This window comes from Elaeis guineensis, chromosome 10 (assembly GCF_000442705.2).
Source record: "Elaeis guineensis isolate ETL-2024a chromosome 10, EG11, whole genome shotgun sequence".
In the NCBI taxonomy this organism is placed as follows: Eukaryota; Viridiplantae; Streptophyta; class Magnoliopsida; order Arecales; family Arecaceae; genus Elaeis; species Elaeis guineensis.
Window position 1 is genome coordinate 76,482,029 of NC_026002.2, and position 10,150 is coordinate 76,492,178.

At 35.9% G+C, this 10,150-nt stretch overlaps 1 non-coding gene across 1 annotated transcript; it reads right to left on the reverse strand.

Annotated features, from left to right (window-relative positions):
• Positions 1–2,963: 2,963 nt before the first annotated feature.
• Positions 2,964–3,070, reverse strand: LOC140852283 (small nucleolar RNA R71). Its single transcript, XR_012135185.1, has one exon. It is a non-coding gene; the product is annotated as a small nucleolar RNA R71 (small nucleolar RNA).
• Between the last annotated feature and the right edge of the window lie 7,080 nt (positions 3,071–10,150).

Here is a 10,150-nt window from a genome sequence, read left to right on the forward strand (position 1 = left end):
ATGAAATTCTTTGTCAAGATTTTACAAAGCTCATGCAGGGGGAGTTCGAGATGAGCATGATGGGAGAACTTACATTCTTCCTCGGACTCCAAATCAAATAAATAAAGAAAGAAATCTCCATCACCCAAAGCAAGTACATAAGAGAATTACTCAAAAGATTTGGAATGGAGAACTCTAAAGCAATTGGCACACCCATGAGCCCATCATATAAACTTGATAAGAACGAAGAAGGTAAAAGTGTAGACTTAAAATTTTATAGAGGCATGATTGGTTCTCTATTATATTTAACTGCTAGTAGACCTGATATTATGTTTAGTGTTTGCCTTTGTGCTCGCTTTCAATCAAATCCAAAAGAATTACACTTGAATGTAGTTAAAAGAATCCTTAGATATTTAAATGGTACATGATTTATGTCACAAATTGACATAAAAAGTATCAATTAATATCTAAATTATCTAACTTTATTAAGAAATTGATACTTGTTATTATATTTTGCAGAAGAAGAGATCATCAATAGAAAGAATAAGGAAAGAGGATTCCAACGGTGCAAATTTTATACAAAACGGAGTTAAATTGACCCAGAAATTGAAGAATGAAGAAAGAAGACTCAATTGGGTCAAACCCGAGTCAAATCAGATCAAAATTGATCAAAAATCAACTAATTTGGTGATCTGGTTAGCCGCCTGATCCACAACAACAGACGCATGGACCATGGACCCATCAGCGCACCATAAACCCCCCTAACAACCCTCTAAAACCTCTTAGTCCCACATCTAAAGTTTTGAAAACCTTATAACCTCCAAATGCCTATAAAAAGCCCCCAAAGGCCCTTGTTTTAAGTATTCTTCCTTCCGATCAAGCTTGTAACCCTAGATAGTGGGGTTTTTAGCTCTCTTCTCAAGCCTCGAGCTTTGAAGTTTTTGTAATAAATTTTTTTATATAAAATCTTATTTTTATGCAATTTCATCTCTTTACATTATGCAATTTATTTTTCTTGCAATTAGGATAGTTTAATTTATGCAATTTAATTTTATGCAATTAGGTTAGTTTAAATTATGCAGTTTAAATTTATGCAATTAGGATAGTTTAATTTATAAAATTAGGGTAGTTTACTTTTCTGCATTTAAATTTTGCAAGTAGATTTAGATCATGTCTAGCTAAGCATTCCTTCTAGGGTTTGCGATGAAGCTAGATCATGAGTAGAGATTTTACATAGGGTTCTTTCTTTTTCTTAGGATTTTTTTTTCTTCCTCTTTTGCCAAAAATTTTTGATGAACTACAGTTGGGTCAGAGTCCCTTCATAGTTCATGCTTGATTCAGTGCATAGGAGGAGAAAATCCTAAGGGATCCTAGTTACTACTCCCCTGTAAAGAATCTTGATGGGTTATCGTTGAGCCTTAGTCCCTTCATAATCTATGCTTGGAAAAGATAAGAGGAGTAGTTGTTAGGATCAATAAGAAAAATTCTAGGTAGAATTTCCTAATCTAGATCTAGTGGATTCAAAAACCCTAGATCCTTAGTCTTATTGTCTTTAGCAAACAACTTTCGACTTTCGATTTTTGTTAAAGCTCGCTTGAGCATAGATTTGAAAATCATTTTTAAACCAAGTCTCTATGGGATCGATCCATACTCGCTGGTCGTGCTACTCTGCACACCGTGCGCTTGCGGTTTTATTTACAAATTTTAAGATTTGCACATCAAGTTTTTGGCACCGTTGTCGGGGATTTGGCGTTTTAAATTATTTTCAAATATTTGTTCTTCGTGCTTTATAACTCTCTTTCTTTTTTCTTTAGATTTTTATATTTAGTTGGTGATTGCTGGAAAACTCAGGTACGCTTCTAATTTTTCTTTTATTATTTTTAGTTAATTACTTTTCCTTTAGACCTAATCATTTGAATTTACTTAATCACAAAAAAATAATAATAAAATAAAACAAAACAAAAGACATTTCATAATCGTGAAGTAAAATATCAAAATTAAAAAAAAAAATTTCTAAATTAAAATCTTTTACATTCTTGGTCATCTTGTTTATTTGTATTTGTATTTTCATAATTAATCTAAGGGCATCAACCCATTAAAAAGATAAGGTGGGGATTTCATTACCCTTCCTTAGCCCAAAAACCATCTCCATCATATTGCATTACCTAGACCTTTAATCTTAAAATCAATTAGACGTCAACCTTAAGGAATTCGAGCTCAATAGGACAAGGAACCCTAAGAGTTCTACCAAGTTTGAGTTGTTTGATTAGTTGGTGTCTAGGCAAGTCCCTGAGGGTGGTTTGTTAAATTGGTTCAGTTGCTGGCCTGGCCAACTCGTTTGGTGTCTAGAAAGGCAACGATGAGTGAACCTCCCACCTCTTATACTTACCTGGCTAACTAGTTGATCAATCTCCACTTGGAAGACTTGAAGGGTCATCTTGGAACAAGTTAGGAGCTGTCTAGATTTAGGTTAACCCTAGGATAGATTGAGTTTAATTTATTATTTCACTTGTTTGAAAAAAAAAAAATGTATAAACATCGAGAACCGTACACCTCGTGTGTGGAGAAGAGTGTCGGGTCGTCTAGTTAGAATTGAGTCAATTCCTGTTGTTCCAATGGCTGAACCAATCCAACCCATGACCCTTAAGGATTTGTGTTATCCAGTTGGCTCCATCCAACCATCTTGTATCAGGTTGCCACAACCCACAGCTAACAATTTTGAAATCAAACCTCAAATCATAAATATGCTTCCAAAATTCACAGGATTAGAGGATGCTTATATATTTATTAGAGAATTTGAGGAGGTATGTACAACCATGAAACTGTAATTAACAGAGGATGAGGTCAAACTTAGATTAATCAACTTTGCCCTTAAGGACAATGCTAAGAAGTGGCTTTATAGTCTGCCAAACTATTCTGTCACTACCTGGGAGGGCTTTGTGAGAACATTTTTAAAAAAGTATTTTTCCCATCATAAAACAGGTAGAATTAGGAAGGAAATAAATCAATTTTACCAACTAGCTGGTGAATCATTTTGGAAGTACTTTGATCGTTTCAAGAATCTTTTGACCCAATGCCCACACCATGGAATAGAAACTTGGAGACTATGCCAGATCATCTATGAGGGGTTAGATTCAAACTCAAGAACCATGCTAGAGTCCATGTGCCAAGGCCAATTTATGGACAAAGAAACTACTGAAGCTTGGCAATTCTTAGAAGACCTAGCCGAGAAAAAATTACAGTGGGAAACAACTAGGGAACCTGATAAAGCTACACCTTCAAGAGGAGGAATGCATCAAATTCAACCAACCCTAGCATCAGAGGCCAAGATTGCAACCTTAACACGTAGATTGGAAGCCTTAGAATTACAGAGACCAGCCAATGTAAATCAAATATCTGCACCCATGTGTAAAGGGTGCAATGCACCAAACCATGTCTTAGAAGAATGTTCCTACTCGAATGAGTGTGCACAGGTGAATGCCACCTATCAAGGACCATTGAACAATCCTTATGCACCCACATATAACCCAGGTTGGAGGAATCACCCGAATTTCTCATGGTCCCAGAATCCTAATGTAGGTAATCCAAATTTCAATCAGCAAAATCTAAGGTCCAACCCAGTGATGAACAACCCGCCAGGCTTCCATGATAATGACAAGAAAATTATCTCTTTAGAGAAAAGCCTAGAAGCCATGATGAAAACACATACCAGCTTTATGCAAACCACGGGTCAACTCATAAATAATAACACCCAAGCTATAGCCCGTCTGGAAATGCAAGTAAGTCAGCTGGCTTCGACCATTAGTGAACGAGAACATGGTAGGTTACCTAGCCAACCTGAGCCAAATCCTAGGAACCAAAATGGTCCACGACCCCAACAAGGAAACCAAGTTAATGGTGTAAATGCCATTCATACCTTAAGATCAAAAAAATAAATAGACAATAAGGTAGTTGCACTTGATGATATAGATGACTCATCTACCGAGTCACCTTCTAAAACTACTACCTTTCAACCTCAAGTACCAGAAACTGAAAATTCACCTAGTCCAGTACTTAAAAGTCCTAGAGCTCCTTTTCCAAACAGACTGAAATCCAATAAATCTGAACATTTAGACAAAATTTTAGAGGTATTTAAACAAGTCCAAGTTAATATTCCTCTTTTAGATATAATCCATCAGGTTCCAACTTATGCCAAATTTTTAAAAGATCTTTGCACTAGGAAAAGGACCACTAATGTACCAAAGAAAGCATTTTTGGCTGCAAGTGTCAGTTCATACCTATTTAGCCATGTGCCAATTAAATATAAGGACCCTGGAGCTCCAACAATTTCTTGTGTTATTAGAGAAACCAATATAAAAAAGGCCTTGCTAGATCTAGGAGCTAGTGTGAATATCCTTCCATATTCGGTGTATGAACAATTAGGATTAGAAAAACTTCAACCTACTGAGATCACATTACAGTTAGCCGATAGATCTTTCAGGATCCCTAAGGGAATGGTCGAGGATGTTCTGATAAAGGTTGAAAATTTTATTTTCCCTGTAGATTTTATTGTTTTAGAGACTGAGCCAGTTGCGAATCCTAAAGGACATATACCTGTCATTTTAGGAAGACCATTCTTAGCTACGGCCAATGCTGAAATCAATTGTCGAAATGGTCTAATGAAGTTATCCTTTGGGAATATGACCATTGAGCTTAATGTTTTTAACTTAGAACAGGAATCCTCTTCTCATGCTGATGTCAATGTAATCCAAGATGGTATTTATGAATCCATTGACATTAGTGATGATAAAGTCGACCTAGAGTCTAACCCCTGGTTAATCCATGAGTCTGAGGATGTCAATGAAATACTTAAAGAAAATCAGATTAATCAGGAATTGACACTTCCTACTGAACCAATCATTGAGATGGTGAACTCATCACCTAAACCATCGATAGAGGAAGCACCCATTTTAGAACTGAAGCCCCTCCCAGAACATCTCAAGTATGCATATCTAGGACCCAAAGAAACTTTGCCTGTAATTATTGCATCAGACCTAGATCCCAAGCAAGAGGAGGAGTTATTGTCAGTTCTAAAAGCAAATCAAGAGGCAATAGGTTGGACCATAGCAGATATCAAAGGAATAAGCCCTTCTATAGTTCAACATAGAATATACTTAGAGGAAGAGGCTAAACCAACAAGAGAAGCCCAAAGAAGGCTTAATCCAGTTATGAAGGATGTAGTTAAAAAGGAGATTCTAAAACTCCTAGATAGTGGAATAATTTATCCTATTTCTGATAGCTCTTGGGTAAGCCCAGTTCAAGTAGTACCCAAGAAATCTGGGGTAACAGTGGTCCAAAATGATGCAAACGAACTTATCCCAACTAGGACCCAAACGGGATGGAGGGTCTGTATAGACTATAGAAAGTTGAATGCTGCGACAAGGAAAGATCACTTTCCTTTGCCATTTATTGATCAAATGTTGGAAAGACTAGCCGGACAAGAGTTTTACTATTTTCTTGATGGATACTCCGGTTACAACCAGATCCCCATAGCCGCTGAAGATCAAGAAAAGACTACATTCACCTGTCCATTTGGTACTTTTGCCTATAGACGAATGCCCTTTGGACTATGTAATGCACCGGCAACCTTCCAGAGATGCATGATCAGCATGTTTTCAGATATGATAGAATGATTTCTAAAAATTTTTATGGATGACTTTTCTATTTTTGGCCTAACCTTCTCCGAGTGTCTGAATCACCTGCAATTAGTTCTAGAACGATGTAAGGAGAAGCACTTAGTTCTCAACTGAGAAAAATGTCAGTTTATGGTCAAACAGGGAATAGTTCTTGGCCATATCATTTCTAAAAAGGGGATTCAAGTGGACAAGACCAAAATAGATCTAATTGCAAGTCTTCCACCACCTAAATCTGTGAAAGAAATACGTTCATTTTTAGGTCATGCTGGATTCTATAGAAGGTTTATTGCCAACTTTAGCAAAGTAGCACGTCCACTGACTAATCTTTTGGCAAAGGATACCAAATTTGAATTTACTCATGAGTGCTTGGAATCCTTTGAATTTCTAAAAAATATACTTGTATCAGCTCCAATCATTCATCCTCCCGTCTGGTCTGAACCATTTGAATTAATGTGTGATGCGTCCGATCATGTTGTGGGTGCAATCTTAGGTCAACGAATAAATAAGCTGCCTAGAGTGATATACTATGCAAGTAAAACCTTAAATGATGCGCAGCTTAACTACACCACAACTGAGAAGGAGTTCCTTGCCGTTGTCTTTGCTTTAGAGAAATTTAGATCTTATTTGGTTGGGACCCACACCATTGTTTACACCGATCACTCAGCCATTAGACATCTCCTAGCAAAGAAGGATGCCAAGGCATGCTTAATCAGATAGATTTTGCTCCTTCAAGAATTTGACCTAGAAATTAGGGACAAGAAAGGCACTGAGAACGTTGTAGCAGATCATTTGTCCCGAATTCCAGTTGCACCATCTAGTGAACCACCCATCAATGAATCTTTCCCAGATGAGCAACTCATGTCTGTGTCTACTGAACCTTGGTTTGCTGATATTGTAAATTATTTAGCCATAGGCAAGATACCTTCTCATTGGACTAAGCAGAATAAATATAAATTCTTTGCCCAAGTGAAGTATTTCATTTGGGATGATCCTTATCTTTTTAAACAATGTCCTGATCAAATTATTAGAAGGTGTATCCCAGATAACGAAGTCATGAATATTTTATCTTTTTGTCATGATCAAGCATGTGGGGGTCACTTCACGTCTAAGAAAACTGCTGCTAAGGTTCTCCAATGTGGTTTTTATTGGCCCAATTTGTTTAAGGATGCTCATGAATATTGTAAAAGTTGTGCTCAATGTCAGAAAATGGGCCGAATCACCAAGCGACACATGATGCCACTCAACCCAATCTTGATAGTTGAAGTTTTTGATGTTTGGGGGATCGATTTCATGGGACCATTTCCAAATTTCTTTGGAAATGAATACATTCTAGTAGCAGTTGATTATGTTTCAAAATGGGTAGAAGCAATTGCATGTAGAACACCCGATAGCAAAATGGTCATTAAGTTTCTTAAAGAAAATATTCTATCCCGTTTCGGTATTCCTAGGGCAATCATTAGTGATCGGAGAACCCATTTTTGTAACCGACCTTTTACAACATTGATGAAAAAGTATAATGTCACCCACAAATTGGCCACACCATATCATCCTCAAACTAGTGGGCAAGTTGAAGTGTCAAACCGACAAATCAAACAGATCCTGAAAAAAATTGTTAGTGCCAATAGAAAGGATTGGTCTTTGAAATTAATTGATGCACTTTGGGCATACCGAACCGCTTTCAAGATCAATTTAGGAATGTCTCCTTATAGGATTGTGTTTGGTAAACCATGTCACTTGCCTATTGAGATAGAACACAAAGCCATGTGGGCCATCAAACAACTAAATACAAATTTGAACGACGTTGGAAACCATAGGAAGCTTCAATTGAATGAATTAGAAGAACTTAGAAATGAAGCCTATGAAAATGCAAGGATATACAAGGAACGAACCAAAGTATTTCATGATCAATCAATTATAAGAAAAACTTTCAATATCGGACAAAAGGTGCTCTTATATAACTCTAGATTACATCTGTTTCCAGGAAAGCTTAGGTCTAGATGGACAGGACTATTTTTAGTAAAGGAAGTTTTTTCACACGGAGCTGTTGAGATTGAAAACCCAAGTAATGGTGTTATCTTTAAAGTTAATGGTCAACGATTAAAACCATTCTTGGAATTACCTGTCAAGACTGTTGAAGATGCCATGGTTCTTTATGAACCAACTTATTCTGATTAAGTTGCTTCGAGGTTTGGTCTGGCTGAAGACATAAAACTTAGCACTTCTGGGAGGCAACCCAGCTTATTTAATTTCTAATGCTTTATTTGTTTTCAGTTTGCTTAGGACAAATAAATTAGATAAACTCCATTGGGGACAATGTCGGTCAAGTTGGGGGGAGAGCTTGAACAAAATCAGGTGTTATCATTTCCTTTTCCTTCCACTATGAGTTAATTCTTGCATTTAATATATTAATTTTTTTTTAAAATCTTATTTTTATGTAAAAAAAAAAAAATAGTGTGAAAGCTACCTTAGTTCTTTGTTTAATCTGGGGTGTATAGAAAATTAATCGAACTAAGTTATGAAAAATGATACAATTGGCCTGTACAAGTTAATACTGAAATACTAAGTTAGTTATCACTCACACAAGTGCTATAAAACTTTAAGTGTACTCTAAGAAAGCTTCTAAGTAGACTGACTACCGATTCTAATTTGAAGCTCATTACTTAGTAATACTAGAAAACTTCTTGAATTTCGATCTTAAAGGAAGGATCTTTTTGAAATATGATCTTATTTTGATACATTGCTAAGGGACTAGCAATGATTAAGTTGGGGGGTGTGATTTATGTCACAAATTGACATAAAAAGTATCAATTAATTCTAAATTATCTAACTTTATTAAGAAATTGATACTTGTTATTATATTTTGCAGAAGAAGAGATCATCAATAGAAAGAACAAGGAAAGAGGATTACAACGGTGCAAATTTTATGCAAAACGGAGTTAAATTGACCCAGAAATTGAAGAATGAAGAATGAAGACTCAATTGGGTCAAACCCGAGTCAAATCAGATCAAAATTGGTCAAAAATCAACTAATTTGATGATCTGGTTAGCCGCCTGGTCCACAGCAACAGGCGCATAGACCATGGACCCATCGACGTACCATAAACTCCCCTAACAATTCTCTAAAACCTCTTAGTCCCACATCTAAAGTTTTGAAAACCTTATAACCCCCAAATGCCTATAAAAAGCCCCCAAAGGCCCTTGTTTTAAGTATTCTTCCTTCCGATCAAGCTTGTAACCCTAGATAGTGGGGTTTTTAGCTCTCTTCTCAAGCCTTGAGCTTTGAAGTTTTTGTAATAAATTTTTTTATATAAAATCTTATTTTTATGCAATTTCATCTCTTTACATTATGCAATTTATTTTTCTTGCAATTAGGATAGTTTAATTTATGCAATTTAATTTTATGCAATTAGGTTAGTTTAAATTATGCAGTTTAAATTTATACAATTAGGATAGTTTAATTTATGAAATTAGGGTAGTTTATTTTTCTACATTTAAATTTTGCAAGTAGATTTAGATCATGTCTAGCTAAGCATCCCTTCTAGGGTTTGCGATGAAGCTAGATCATGAGTAGGGATTTTACATAGGGTTCTTTCTTTTTCTTAGGGTTTTTTTTTCTTCCTCTTTTGCCAAGAATTTTTGATGAACTACAGTTGGGTCAGAGTCCCTTCATAGTTCATGCTTGATTCAGTGCATAGGAGGAGAAAATCCTAAGGGATCCTAGTTACTACTCTCCTGTAAAAAATCTTGATGGGTTATCGTTGGGCCTTAGTCCCTTCATAATCTATGCTTGGGAAAGACAAGAGGAGTAGTCGTTAGGATCAATAAAAAAAATTCTAGGTAGAATTCCCTAATCTAGATCTAGTGGATTCAAAAACCCTAGATCCTTAGTCTTATTGTCTTTAGCAAACAACTTTCGACTTTCGATTTTTGTTAAAGCTCACTTGAGCATAGATTTGAAAATTATTTTTAAACCAAATCTCTGTAGGATCGACCCGTACTCGCTGGTCGTGCTACTCTGCACACCGTGCGCTTGCGATTTTATTTACAAATTTTAAGATTTGCACATCAGTACACAAACTCTAAGATTATGGTATTCTAAGGACTCATTAATTGACTTAATAGGATATTCAGATACCGACTTTGCTGGATATAGATTAGATAGAAAAAGTACTAGTGAAACTTGTCAATTTCTTGGAGTTAATCTAATCTCTTGGTTTAGCAAGAAACAAAATTCGGTAGCACTGTCTACGGTCGAGGCCGAATACATTACAGCCAGAAGTTATTGTGCTCAAATCTTGTAGATTAAGCAACAACTCGAAGATTTTGGTATCAAACTAAATGAAACTCCCATAAGATGTGATAACACTAGTGCTATAAATCTTACTAAAAATCCAATTCAACATTCTAGGTCAAAATATATTGAAATCAGGCATCATTTCATAAGAGAACATGTCCAAAATAAAGACATAATTCTTGACTTTGTTTGTACTAAAAAA